Source organism: Perissodus microlepis, chromosome 20 (genome assembly GCF_051167445.1).
Source record: "Perissodus microlepis isolate ML-2025 ecotype Zambia chromosome 20, ASM5116744v1, whole genome shotgun sequence".
NCBI lineage: Eukaryota > Metazoa > Chordata > Actinopteri > Cichliformes > Cichlidae > Perissodus > Perissodus microlepis.
In genome coordinates, this window is record NC_140480.1 from 937,352 (window position 1) to 952,855 (window position 15,504).

The 15,504-nt window shown below is 40.8% G+C and overlaps 1 protein-coding gene across 1 annotated transcript in view; it reads right to left on the reverse strand.

Moving 5' to 3' along the window:
- The window catches only part of camkvl (CaM kinase-like vesicle-associated, like), a 39,048-nt gene extending 31,365 nt beyond the window's left edge, over window positions 1-7,683 (reverse strand). Inside the window, exon 1 of the mRNA XM_084916495.1 lies at window positions 7,443-7,683. The gene's annotated coding sequence lies outside the window, so the exon portion shown is untranslated. The remainder of the gene's footprint in view (window positions 1-7,442) is intronic.
- Window positions 7,684-15,504: the final 7,821 nt, after the last annotated feature.

The window sequence follows — 15,504 nt, forward strand, 5'->3', positions numbered from 1 at the left end:
TCCCTCCAACACTGGAGAGCACCGGGGACTGGATAACTCATTACTAATTCATAGTTTCTCTCCATATATTACAAGGCCTTGAATACTGGTTAATTAAGTATCCCACAACAAAGTGAAGAAAAAACCATCTTTTATCTGTATGATTAAGCTGCCTGCAAACATCCAGCCTTGAGAGGGTCTCTTGCTTGTCTTTTCAAGTTGGTATATTTTAGTGCAAAAGTCAGATATCTTTGAGAAAGGTCAGCAAACATGCTGTGTTTTCTTACTGAGGTGTCAATGTAATTCTTAGCGAACTTTTGAAACACTGAGAAGAAAGCAGTGTAAATTAGATCTGCTGCTATCGCCTTGGGTAAAATGAATAGACTTTATTAAAATGAAATGAAGTCATATATAAGCCATAAAACAACACCATGCATAAAACACCAGAGTAATGAGAAAGCATATTTACAGTGTTATTGTGTAACATTTCAGGAAGTATAACTTTCTCTGTTTAACCCTCTCTATAAGTAAACTTTGGACTTAATTTAATCAGCGCAACACGGCTCATCTTACATTGCAGTAAATTGAGGTCACATTTACGAGAGCTGATCCATCTCGTTCTGGCCTGATGAGTCAGTGAGGATTTTGCAGTGTTGGCACAGGTTGACAGAAGGTATCAGACGCATTGGTAGAATTTTATTGATTCTTTTAGTCAGAGTTTTAAATGTTGTGGTTTCTCTGTTTTTCTGATGTTTACTGCAGAGAGGAAAACACATCTACGGTGTGTGTGTGTGTAGGTGCGTCTGTTTATGTGGGAAAGACAGCTGTTCCTTCCTTGGAGTTTTGGATTGGTAAAATGTGGTGAAACTCTTTTATTATCTCTGAATCTACATTTTAGATATTTCCAGAGGAATTTGGCTCAGATTTGGCGAACACATTGCTGGGCCAAGGATTTGGTTTTGGCATAAATATTTTGGCTGCAGTTTATCCACTTTTTTGTTTTTTTTGCAGGGTTACAAATGCGCAGCATGACAATCTATACAGCAGGCACTTTATTTTTTATTTTTTGCAGTTAAGTAAGATCAAGCAGACTACTGAAAACTATTCAATGTGTTTCTTAGCTCCACTGGGAGTGAGGATGAAGGACAGCATTAAAAATGAGAATATCAGAGGAACAGCTCAGGTTGAGACAAAGTTTGAGAGGCAAGGCTGAGATGGTTTGGACATACACAGAGGGATAGAAGATACTGGGCAGAGGATATTGAGTAATCCACTCCCAGGCAGGAAGGAAAAAGGGATACAACAGAAGAAAATGCAGAGAGTTGGTGTAACAGAAGAGGATGCCGGGGCGAGATGGAGGCATATGATCCGCTCTGGTGAGCCCTAAAGGGAGCGGCCGAAGAAGAGAAAGAAGGAGAGAAAGTTTCTCAGCTTCTTCCACTTGCAGGTTTTCTTTTAGAATGACATCTCCCGGTTCTGCTGTTTATAACTGCCCCCTTTTATTGGCTAGGAAGGAATTAGATTTCAAGAAAAATATCTCATTGCCATTCAATGTGACGGACAGCAAGTTTGGGTGAAGCTGCTTCTCACTTCCCACTTCAAGCACTTCCCTTTCCAACTTACAGCAGCCATATCGATTGACGGTCATAGATTACATATAAGATACAGATGTAACATCCATAAACTGCATGGTGTGTCACACAGGCAGAGATAGTCTAGCTGATAATTAAAGTTCTAAAACTGTGGTTTGTTTTCCCCCTTGCTGAGGTTCATTTGTGCAGATATGAACACAGTAATCACACTAGGATGTGGCCCGAAACAACTGCAAATAAACTCCAGAATTACTAAGTTTATGGTGTGAATGTGATCTGACCTTGATCCAAACTAACTGCACGGTGTACGTGGCTATGGGATAAAGAACATCCCATAGCCACGTATGCTTTGTATTCTGGGATGTGGCAAAGTACTATAGATGTGCAAAGGTGTGCACAGGCTGGCAACTAGCTGTAAAGTAAACTTCATTCTTCATCTTCTCCAGTAGTCCACAGCACCTTTTTCCTGCATTTATGTTTGCTGCTCCCACCCAGACACATCTGCCCAATGAGCGGACTCAACATTCTCACATGGTTCGTAGTGGCACATTTTGGATCACTTGGAGTTCACTTGGAATTTTCTCTATGTGAAAAGAAACCAAATCACTGGGAAAAGCTATAAGTTTACAAGCTTTAACTGATTTGGTCCAGAGTAAACAACCTATAGATGTGAAAACGCTTTAAGAAAATACTAGAATCTCCCTCACAGACACTGGAGTCCAAATAAAAGGCTGGCTTTATCTCATAGCAGACCATATTATTTATGAGATATTTCCTTTAAATAAAAATCCTCCATAGAGTGCCAGCAGCACAAACACAGCTGACAGGTCCAGTTCAGTGACGGTGACAGCTCAGCTACAGCTGCCAGTGTCAGCACACCTGCCAATCAAAACCAAATTTTAAGTATTGCACAGGACAGGTTATAGAAAATATTAACAACAGAGTTGTTATTGAAGGGGAAATTAACTATAGAGATGAGTCTATTTTTTGCACCTGGCTGTAAAAATGCTGCGTGGAAATGCAGAAGTTTGGCATTACAACGATATGGGTCATTTGAGTCACTCTCGAGTGGCCGTTAAAATAACTGATTTTGGCACTTCTACAATGGCTTTATTTGTCAGCCTTGAGCTTACCACTTGTTAACAACAGGTTGGAATATTAATATTAAGCCTTTCTCTGTTAAGGACAAATATTCTGAGAAATGTTCAGCCATCCAATCCAGTTGACAGCAGCAGATCTCAGGTTGTAGATGACATCTGTGATTTTAGTATAGACAGTGCCATATTATATCATATAATACTGTATATACTTTAGTACAGCATATACTACATACATTTTTATGACTTGAACTTAAATTCAGATGAAATTTGTGGTCTGGTCTATTTGAGCATCAGTTTATTAATTGTCATGCACAATAACTAGAATATTAATCTCACAAGGGGAACTGCACCTGATGAAACATCAGGCATTTCATTTGGATCACCTGCGTTAGCTGTACATTAACGAATGAATGTAAGACTAGAATATGCAGTCACCGTGCAACCCAGTATCACGGCAAAACGTGTAACAGAAACACCGTCCACCATGTCCATTTCACACGTTGCCTCTCCAAAACATGGAGAAGACGTTTTTCCAGCAAGGAGAGATAATATATGCAAAGCCACGAAGCTGGTAGTGAGCTAAAAACATATTAAGTACATTCCATGGTAATTGTGAGAAATTAATAAGCTAGTCGGCTAATATGTCTATATATGTAAATGTGTTAATAATGTCTGTTTAAACATTTTCCTGTGATTATTTTCATGTTGGCTTGAAATAAAATGTCTCTTCTGCACGTGTGTACATTTCCTGTTTTGGAGAGGCACAGTGTGAAATGGACATGGTGGACTGGTGTGACTATTAAATGCTTTGCCGTGATATCAGGTTGCACCATGGCATCAGACATTGGGCATTCTGAAGCTGCAGTGTTGGCTTAAGTTACCATACCTGGATAAAAAGGTGAGGTGCTAGGTTATTAGTTGAACCTGGCAAGCTTGGTTAGCAAACCACATCTATAAACCGCATGGGCACATTGCACGGGCTAATTAGCATGAAGTAAACTAGATAACTGAATTAACATTGTGCATAGGTTGTATTACACAGAAGTTCATGTTATATGCATATGTCAGCTAATCCCATTGAAACAAATGCAGAAGAGAGGTCCAGCTTGGTGACCTGTTTGAGGCTAAAGTAAGCTAGGCTACTGGATACAACTGCTACTACCACTACTGATACCATGTTTCTGTATTATATTCCACAGACCACTTTTATAGTAGTTTTTTTTTGCTGCTGCATATTTTATTAAATTGAAAATATTTAGCAAATTGACATCTTTTTCTTTGTTTTTACATATTTTGTGCTGTGTTCAGCCAAGTGCAACAAAACTTGTTCCTTGCACAGAGTCTGCCTCTCTCTCCCTAGATCTCTGTGTGTCTGCAAACCCGTCAATCAAGGCAGCCTGTCCTCGAACTTTACGCTGACCAGTAAAACTCCAGGATAAGTTATAAAATTTTCAGAGGTAACTTTCCATAATGGCCAAAAGCTTTTTTCTGGTTCATTTTTCAGTCCTGTATTCTGCTGTATTAGCCATATATTATAATATGTACTTTTGACACCGTTATCATATGTTAGCTATATATATAACTAGACAGACAGACAGACATTTAGAGTTCAGCAAGGGACAGAAGGCTCAGCTGCAGACTCAGAGAGCAGATGACATGGGAGTATGAGAGAGCAGGATGGCAGAAGATGAGCAAGGATGGCAGGACATTAGAAACCTCTGGCACCAAACTCAGTAAAGGAGAAAAAACACAAGCATATGCTGTGTGTGCAGTTTATCCTGAAGCTCATGCTTATGTAACATAGGTAGCATGTGTGCAGGGAAAAAAACAAGTTTTTGATTTGACTTTTGGCACTTCTGTATTTGCTCTCAAACTTTTTTCTATCTATTCAACTTTCCGGTAGCCCGGTGTTTGCCACGAATACTGCCAAATTCTTGATGACAACAAGTCCCAGGGGGCACGTAAGGATCATTACTGCCTACCAAATATAGTGACAGAGAGCGAACACGAAGGGTCCTTAAAGTCATGTTGATGGATCTCCTGCAACCACCATAAATAATCTGTGAGGGCTGCCGTGATGGAAAAGCTCTGTGGTCATGGACATGGCCGTTACAGATTGCACCAAAGTCTGCGACTCTATTCTGAGCAGCAGACTCAGAGGGAAACATTCAGAATCAACCAGAATCAGAGGGTGTTTACAGCATCCACAGTTATCAGCTACTATTATGGCATACCATTACTTCAGAATGGGATATTGATGCCCACAATACACCAGCATCTACCTATTAGGTCAGCTATTGATGAAATCATAAATCTGTAAAATTGCCTTTTATCTGCAGGAGCAGATAAAACCGGATATGCGGCGCTCTCTCCCCAACATTCTCCACCCTTATTAATAAACAACATTTACTTTTTCTATATTTAAGGATTTTCCTTTTTAGTTGCACATTTCCTTTAACCTTTCACTTCATGAAGAAATACTTGGGCTGATGGGTACCACCAGTGTTGGTATTTCAAGCAATCCTTTCTTCTGGTTTAAGGTAAAGCAGAGGAAGTGAAACATACAATATGTGTTGTGTAACACTGTTTATAACCCACCAGCAAAGTGCACCAATTTTAAATAATCAGTTTCTCATTGAAGAAATGCTAAAATATTTTAAAAACAACATAAAAATACTCGTTTTCATATATTCTGAAGATAAAAAACAAGCTCACTGGCACACAGACAAACAAACGTGATCAAATTATAAAAAGGCTCAGTGGAGGTAAAGCAGGTCAGCACTCAGATTTAAACTGTGTCAGTTACATGCCACATAAACTGCACATGACTAAATGTTATATCTCAGTTTTTATGTTACAGTAAGCTGATTTATACGCAACTCGTCGTCCTTGGTTCTGCAAACATTTCTGACTGCATGTCAGGTCAGCCGGATGAAAAGCTTCAAAATGAAACCTGACTTTTAAAAGGCAGCGTTCTCTGTTGTGTGGATGCAGGACCTGAGCCGCAGCTTCCATTATCAAACAAGCAGGTTGGTGACTGACAAAAAACAACAACGAAAAAAAAGTAAATGCACACAGATACACCTGATTACACACATCCCGTGTATCAGTGAAACCACCTTTGTTTGGTTAGGAACGTGAAGTGTTGGCTTGTCAGCTTTTTGGCTTGTCCAGCTAAACCCGAGCACGGCTGCCTTTTCGCGATGAACAATACAATGACAAAACTCACAAGCGATGTGAAAGCCTTTTGTGCTTTAGGCTGGAGCTTTTCTCTACAAACTCTAAATGAGGTCTCAAGAGATGCATTAAAAAATTTACAGGTTTAAGGGACAGTGGCCACAAATGAAAGAGCAGCGGGTGGTGAAATGAAGACTTGGAAGGATGAATGAATAAAGAAATAACTATAACTATATATATAACTATACCGACAGTGCATATTGTGAAGCTGACAGCTCAGCATGCAGGTGTGAACTGTGTGGTGCTTGAAACGTTATTTTTTGCCTTGTTACATAAAATCAAAGCACGCTAAATCTACAGAGTAAAAGAAACTGTGTTGGGAAATACACAGCAGCCCTTACAAGTCAAATGAGATGAATATGTAAACATCCACATTTTTTTCCTTGGCCACTGTGTTTGCTTTCTCAGCTCAGCAACCTCGTTTACTCTCTCTCTCTCTGGGGTGCAGTAGTGTAGCAGCATATACATGGATTTCTCTCATGTTTTCTCCACTCTGCCAGCCCACTTTATCAAACTGCAGGCGCTCACATTAATGAAGTTAACGAGGCCAGCAGGGGGTGGCCTCATAAAAAAAATAAAATTAAATATGATGTACTATCCATTGTGTCTTTAATAAACTCTTTATCGGTTTCAATATATTTGAATAAAATTATTCAAACAGTACATTTGCATTTGCTGCCCCTTTTATAAAAAAGTGGTGCTCTGTGAAGGCTGTAACTGGCCACTACATTAAATGATTTCTGCAGTCACTCTCAAAGCATTTGAGCATAATCACTTATTTCAAAAGCCCACTTTAAACGTAATCAGCCGCCTTGATTCAGCGTAAAACTCATAATGCTGACTTAGTAAGTGTAGAAAATGCATGATTACCAAAAAAAGAAAAAACCTGGTAAACCTAAAGCTGGGTACGGTTTAGCAGAGAGAGAGAAAAAGGATGTGAGGATGAATATGTGAAGGTTTTAGGTTGTTTTTCTTCTAAGGGGGTCTCTTAATTTTACTCAAAACGAATACAGCTGCTGTGCTGGGAGCGTGAAAAGGACAAAGTGGATGAGCTGCACTTGTAAAAACCTCTCAGACGAAGAGCTTCGAACGCTTTCACTTTTCCTTAAGCGTATTTTCCAGACTTTTGTTGTAGAATTGTTTAAAGTGCAGTAGCATGAGGACGAAAACTTAATGCAGCAAGTTACAAACGTCCAACAGCGTCGTTTATTATTACTCTTAAAAAAATAGTCGTTGTTACTTGTTAGATGTAATCTGTTCCTTTTGTTTTCATTATGACACGAGAAGAAGCCAGCAACACTTTATGAGTCCTGCTGGTTGCCACTTTGGAGATTATCGCTGCAGCTGCTTTACGCACGCTGGCTGCACCGCGCACATCGGCAGTAACCGAAGAAGCAGCGCGCCAGGAGAAAAGGGAAAAAGCGTCTCTTTTATCTAATCTTTTATTTAATTACTGCTTTCTAGCAGCCACGCAGGATACAATACGGAGACATGAAATTAATTCGCGTTTGTCATTTGAAGTTTGAAGCCTTACCTTGAGTTGTCGCGGCTCGGAAGAAGTGCGGGTGCGCGTGTTTGAAGCCCCCTGTCCAAAATGGAAAGTATCGTCCTACTTGTTACTTGGGAATAAATTAATGGTTGAATAACACTTAAAATGGCTTTTAAACCAACAGAGTCAGCGAGGTGAACTGCAGCTCCTGCTCTGGCACGACTGTCTGAGAATTAGTTTGCTTGCTTCTGACTGCCGCCCTCCCTCCCACTCGCTCGCTCGCTCACTCACTGTCTCCCACCCATGAGAAATAAATAATCTTTCATCTCTCTCTCTCTCTCTCTCTCTCCCCCCCCCCTCTCTTTCTCTATGAGCACAGCAGGTGGGCATCTTTGAATAATGTGAGATCATTTTTAAAGGCTGCTCGAGGCCCAACTGTGTGTCCCGCACTCCTCTCCAAACACTGCGTGCTTTCACGGTTAAACAAAACTGTGCTGATCATAAGATTTTTCTCCGGCTGTCCGGTGTGTGCAGGCAGCGGATTGGGAGTGGCCGGGATTAAAACCGTGGGATTATATCTAACATTCATTTCATCTCACGCACTGGAAGTACGCTGGTGGACAATGACATCAGCCTTTGGCAGACTCAAACAAACAGACAGATTCACGTGGGTAGGGATGGAGAGAAAGACAAGGGAAAGGAGAAAAACAGAACAATGGATGAGAAAACTAGGGAAAGAAAGCCTTTCACCTCTCAGATTGAGCCAAGAATATGAAGCTTTATAGAAAATCAATCAAAGCAACGGGGCGTGCGGGGCACAAAGGGTCACCAGGGTGAGATATTCCTGGGGTGAGTGTATTCCTCTGGCTAGTGTGTATGTGTGTGTGTGTGTGAGTGAGTAGTGGATGCATACACACAGCCAAGTCCGTGTATGTGTGCCTGCATACTGACAGATGGCTACTGTAATGACGCAGGAACTAAATACTGGGTTTCTATGCGTCTGTGAGGTCGCTTGCCTGCTCGTATATGTGTGTTTGTGCATGTGTGTGTTTGAGGGGGAAAAGGAAAAGAAAGAACTGCATGTGTGTGTGTGTGTGTGTGTGTGCATGTGTGTGTGTGCATGTGTGTGCATGTGTGAAGGAGAAAGAGTTAGCAAGTTGAGCTTGATGCAGAGGCAACAGATATCTCCTCTTTTGTTCCAGCAGCCTTCACACACACACACACACACACACACACACACACACACACACACACACACACACACACACACACACACACACACACACCTATGCAGTGTGTGGCATTATGCTTTTGGTTTTTATGTCCAGGTGTTTGCAGTCTTTTTTTTTCACAAGAGACCTTGAGTCTACTGCCGCTTCCATTTGCTGTGAATGCAGACATACAAAGGAGTGTATAGGTGTGTTTGTGTAACACACACACACACGTACACACAGAGAGATACAGTCAAATCTCAAGGAACAGGAGAAATGTAAGCATACAGTCACATCAGTGAGGATCATGCCAAGAGCTGCACAAACTGCAAAACAGTGGTGGGAATTTTGTGATTCTCGGTTTCTTCACTGCCTCAGGGGCAGCTTGCAGTCATTGACTCAACTATGAGTTCTACATCAAATCAAACAGTGCTTGAAGACAATGTGAGGACAACTGGCTTAAAATTGAAGTTGAATTGGACCTTACAAAAAGAAAAATAGTGGGAGTAACAGAATGACCGTAGTCATGAGATTCAGTCAGAATGACTGAATCGATGCAGCGAAGCAGTGAAGGAATTTAAAGCAGGAGGTAGAAGCTACTTTCAGCCGCTCTCTTATGCACAAGGGGTGGCTACAGGAAGCCAGCAAGGTGATGTCAAAGACTGATTATTGTTTCCTCAAAATACAGCCCTGTGCAACATGTTTGAGCCACCTCTCATTTCTTTACATTTTGCTTTGTGTATTTTTAAAGTGGCCTTGAGCAACAGTTCTCCTGGTTTTCTGTAGCTGGATCTTCAGTTGATCCATCCACTGTTATTGAAGCCTCATCAAATGGTGAAAGGGTCACTTCTGAACCATTCTTAAGGAAGGAAAACAGGTTGGGGTATGCCAAATTACACTAGAACTGGGCTGAAACAGAGGGGCGATATCTCTTATGGAGTGATGAATCCATCCATCCATCCAAATTTCTAATTTCTAGTTCAAATCACCGAGGTCAGGAGAGCTACAACAGTGAGTGTCTACAGCCGTCAGTAAAAGATGATGGAGGCTCTGTGATGGGGCCATGCATTTCTGTTGGTTTTGGTTTAAGGAAAAGTACTGTCACATTTTCACCTATTGGAAAGCACCTGAGTGCCAAATGCTTCATTTGTCAGCATGGCATCCTCAAACACACTGCAGTGAAATCCTCCCTGGATAGAAAAACACACAATAGAAGACTTATCAGTCACCATCACAGGTACGAGCTCTGGGGACTGGCCTCCTCAGAGCCATGACCTCAACATCATTGAAGCAGTCTGGGATCATCATGACAGACAACAGAACAAAAGGCAGCCAACATCCACAGAAGAGCTTTGAATATCCTTCAAGAAGCCTGGAGAACTTTTTCTGAAGACTACTTCAAGAAATTAGAAGAAAGTTTGTCTAAGAGAATTCAGTCTGTGTTTAAGAATAAAGGAGGTCATGTCAGATATTGCCTTTCAAATTCATACGAATATCTTTTTTTGCTCTTTATACCGGATTTCCATGTATGTTTGCATATGTTTCAATAAAGTTATTGTTGCTAAAGGGGACACTGTAGCCTATGATGCCAACTTTGATATTATGTTTTTTCAATTGAATAAAATTACAGCTTGATATTTTGTTGAATAAATGAGTGACCTTGTGGTTTTTTTCAAGTATACCATCTTTTAAGCAGGCTTCTTGCTGAGATATATGAATAAGTGAACATTTTCCACAAGTTCAAATAATATATACGATCACAAAATCAGCAGGTCTGCTCAAAAAAGATGCTGTTCAATGATACTGCTGTGCATTCTAATAAATATAGTATGGTTAAGAGGGCACAGGAGTAGGATTTGTAATTGTTGGTACAGATGTGTGATGTGACCACTATGCTTTATTACGAACCATCATTTTGAGTCATAGGATTTGTAGTGATAAGCACTGACCTTCACCTCGATAAGTGCATCAACACTGAGCCAAAACCCCACTCACTTTAAAGATCTGCCACTTTTGGACAAAAACATGTTTGAAAAGGGAGAAGAGCTGAGCCAAATCAAAGCAAACAATAAAACATAATTCCTTATATTTACATTAAAATGCATCATAGCTCTGAGGACTCACAGTAAACATTCCTTTGCCAAACGTGGCATTCGGAGTCAGCAGGCTTCAAGGCCAGCAGCCATGGAGAAGGAGAGTCAGTGCTCTGGCCTTTCTTCACTCACTTTGTCACATTCTGCTTCCCCTTTGTTCCTCCACTCCTCACGCTTTAGCTGCACTCCAATCGTTTTTGAATGTGAATCTTTGCATGTGTGTGAGTTTGGAGGCTTAACAGCTGATATAAACTTCACAGGCTTGAATGAAAGGTTGAAAAATGTGCATTTAGCATCTTAGTAATTATTGGCCTTACCTGAGCACACATCCATATGCGGGCACACATCTGACAGCTTTATGAGCCAAGCTCGGCATTCTCTTAGTTGTCTCAGTACTCTAATTTCATGTTTCTAGCTGTTGTGTTCACACACAGAGTAATGGTTTGGTACATGGATTTACATGCAAACATTCTCCTTACAGGCTTAATTTAGAATTAAATCCCTAACAGCCTGCAATCTAGCCTTTCAGATTTGGCACCAAGTAATATAATGCTATTAGGGGCTGTGACCAGCTACTGCTTGCACTCCTTTACCATGTTGGTGCTCAAACATGTGTGAGAAACAAACAAACCAACGCAGACACACACACACACACACACACCATGTGCCTTGCTGGATCGTCTCCCACTTCCTTTTGTCGGAAGCTTACCCTCCCTTTCTCCCTCTGCCATTCTGCTCACCCTCCATCCTTTCATCTCGCCGGCCCTCTCTCCTCTCGTTCTCATCTTCATCAGCATTGTTCACTTGGTCACTCTCCTTTATATTTTCCATTTCTCCCTGTTATAGATTCTACATTGTCTACTCACCCCACCCTCCCCCTTCAGTTTATTTGTTAACACATCTTTTTTTCCCACTTCTTTTCTTTTTGTGGCCCTCCTCTGGCTCTCTATGTTGGGCTGATGGCCAGTGTAGACCAGAGACAGGTTGCAATTACTTTACTCCTACTCTGACAGCTGTAGTGAAGCAAGGAAGGGAGATAAAGGGACTAAACAAAAAGATAAACAGAATAATTAGGGCTAAACTTAACACCCTGATCCATTTATTTTGCCCACTAACGAACGATTCTGAATCAGGAGCATTTCTGTCATCTCTACAGTCCTGTTCACAATAATGCAGAATCCAATTAAGCGTGCTACTCCTCCCCAAAGTTATCTGTCTTCTTCATCCACTGACTTGCCTGCACAATCTGACATCAAGAGACTTATAATACATTAATGGAGAATGATTTCTTCCACATGCCCAGTGTAGCATACAAGAACTGGCCTTAATTGGTGTAGCTATATTTGAGTTGTGATGTAGGGCGGGCATTGCCTCTTGACTTGAGCACTGTGTTGGGACAAATTTGCATATCTTTAAAAATCAATAATATGAGACAAGAAAAGAAAAAGGAAAAGAAAGCATGAATTTTTTCACTAACGTGTCTCTTGGATCTGACCTGGGCCATGCTGCAGTTTTCAAATGTTTTCCTCAAAGTAGCAGCTTAAACAGAAGGAGAGCTCATTAGTTAAAGGTTGTAACAGGTATGAATGGGTATTGTTTGAAGATCGTCAGCTAGATTCGTCTGTGTGAATGATTTTGTTAATTACCAGAACGAGTGAGGAGGAGAAGGTTTCATTGTTGGCTGGAAGCTGGGCTCCAGATGCTATTTTTGTCCCGGGTGATCGATGATATTTCTCTGGGGGTCAAATCTTACTGTGACAGGTGCCACCAATTAGGTGGAGCCGGCAACCTTTATCTCCCTTCTTTTTTCAGTAAATAGGCAGGTTTTCACACACGTGTACAGTAAGTGAGTCATCTTGCACCCACACATTTATGGTGTGAATTACTTAAATTCATACATACGCGTACAGTTGTGGTCAGAAGTTTACATCCACTCACCATGAGCATGAATGTCTTGGCAATTTGGGGCTGTTAGTTTCTTTAATTTGTACAGCATTTATCTTTAATTACTTTCAAAAAGAACACTTGGGTGCACAAGCTTGAATTCATTTAGGATTTCTAATCCACAGAGGCTATAATAACATATATACATACAGGCTCAAATATATACATGCAGTCACGTCATTCTTTTAGTGGTGGTGCTGAAGGATTTACAGTGCCTTTGAACTTAAAAATAATTAAAGCCTATTTAATTATCATTAGTGATACTGATTGATGCAAATTGCGAGTTTCTCTTTGCAGCATAAAAAGGATTTGCATGACAGCACTCGTTGGACTGACCAAACAATCGTATATTAAGTATAAGGTTTTTTTTTAGATGCATCTCTACTTTGACAAGATCTGAAAGATGAGCGGTTGGTTAGGATGTTCAGTAATACCCCGGGAACCACCAAGGCTCAGTGTTTGCCATGATATGGAAATTGCTGGAACACCAGTGTCCACAGTGAGGTGAGTTTTACATTGTCACAGATTGAGAGGGTGTTGACCAAGAAAGAAGCTTCAGCTCAACTCAAACTCAACTGAAATTTTGAGCTGCCCACGTGGACGAGATAAATGCCTCTGGAGATGGTTTTATGGTCAAATGGGCCAAAGAAAGAAAGGTGAGGCTTTCAAACCTAAGAACAGTGCACCAACTGTCAAGCATGATGGTGGTAGCGTCATGCTCTGGGGCTGTTTTGTGGCCTGTGGCACTGGTACATTGCAAAAAATGCATGGAAAAGTGAACTACCTCTAAATTCTTCAACTTCAGCTCAAATAAACAGCTGGATGGTTTGACATGATTGGGTAAAATGGTCTGTATTTGTATAGCGCTTTACTAGTCCCTAAGGACCCCAAAGCGCTTTACACAACCAGTCATCCACACATTCACACACACATTCACACACTGGTGATGGCAGCTACATTGTAGCCACAGCTGCCCTGGGGCGCACTGACAGAGGCGAGGTGCGGGTGTCCCAACAGGAAATTTATGTCAAACATACATCAAATCTGCTTTTGCAACGGATAAAGCAGGGTAACATTGGGCTTTTTCCCAAAAATATCAGACAAACTATGACAGAAGCTTGTTGATGGTTACCAAAAATATTAGTGGGATGCATAAACTCAATATACTGTTTTAAGGTTGTGTATATACTTTTGTCCTCGTGTGGAAGAGAGAAAATCCAAGCTAAATTCAAACTTGAGCACACAAGTAATATTCTTTTAGTCATTAAAGATGAATTGTGTACAATCATTCCAGAAAAATAAATCATTAAAAGCCCCAAATTACCACGACTTTCATGCCCATGATGAGCGCATGCAAACTGTTGACCGCAACTGTATATAGAGTAGATTTGCACGTTTTTACGAAAATATTTATTTAGATTATGATGAAAATTACAGCAGTCACATTACAAGATTAAAAAAAAGAAAAAGAAAATAATTGGTACTCATTTGGAATCAGATCTAAATATATGAATTCCTGCCCATACATGACTTCACCCATCCAGCCACCTATCTATCCATCCAGTCATCAGACCAGTGCTAATCCAGTTCACGATGGTAAGGAGCAAGAGCCTTCCCCAGCTGTCACTCGACAAGAGATGTAGTACAGCTTGTAGTACAGAGCAAAGACATACAATCATTTATATGAACTATATGACAAAAAAATTGAACTCCAAATGAAATGATTGCAGCCTGGGTAAATATTAAAATGAAAAGAAAGCAAAATAAATCCTGAGATGGCTGGCAGTCACTCACAATCAGGGAGGTGGGGTGGAAGTAAAAATAAGGAGTGAGGAAGTGAGCTACTGTACATGTTACTGGTAAGCCCTCTGCCTCAACTAGGTTGATTATTTTAAGCACCGTGAGATTGATTTTGAGCCCCTGTGGGAGCCTTGTGGGTCTGTGTGAGTGAAAGTGAAGGTGCACACAGACAAAAAGGGAAGGTGGAATAAAAGTTAGGACAGGGAAGATCACAAAGGAGAGTAGAGGAGAAGTGGAGAAGAGCTGTCTAGAGGTGTTCTCCAGATTCCCGAGGTTCTTAATAAGTGTCTTCAAGGACACCAGAGATGATTTGGGTCAAAGCAGTTTCTCTTCTTCCTTCCAAAAATGGCCCTAGTACTAAAAATCTCTCTGTTACCCAACTTAAAATAGGCTGATTGTAGGGAGCAAAAGCCTCAGATGACAGAACATATTGAGCTGTTTGATATTCTCAGAAAACACAAATCGTTCTAAAATCAGCGTTATGGCACCTTTCTTTTCCATATTGGGTGGCAATTCAAAGGTGTTAGCAGCTGGTGAGAAAAGAATCATTTATAGATGGAAAAGCCCCAGAAAACAGATTATTACATGTTGTCCTTGGTGATACTGTATTTTCTGATTTCATTCATTGGAAATCTGGACTGTCCCCCCCATCAAGATGTACATCCACTCTTTATTTGTGGCTGTCTCTCTGTGTGAAGAGGACCTTGCCTTGACCATTTATTATATGACTGAGGAAGCAGGATGTTCACTGCCGCCTACGGAGCTTTCTCTGTGCACGTGTTTAGGAAAGCTATGCCGTTTAACAGCGACTCAGCCTCATTTCCTTCGTACGAAAACACAATAAATACCTTTTCTGTGGGCTCAGAACCAAATTTCCCTGCATGCCATCTGTGATCTGGCCATATTCATTTTACACCTGTTCCTCTGAGCATTGAGTTAATTATATCTCCTTGGGGTCTGGGAGCTTCATAAAACATTTCTGCTTGTGTGAATTATACTCTTCACCTTACAGCTGCTCGTGGGGGAGAGTTAAACAAGCTGATAAAATCACAAGATGCA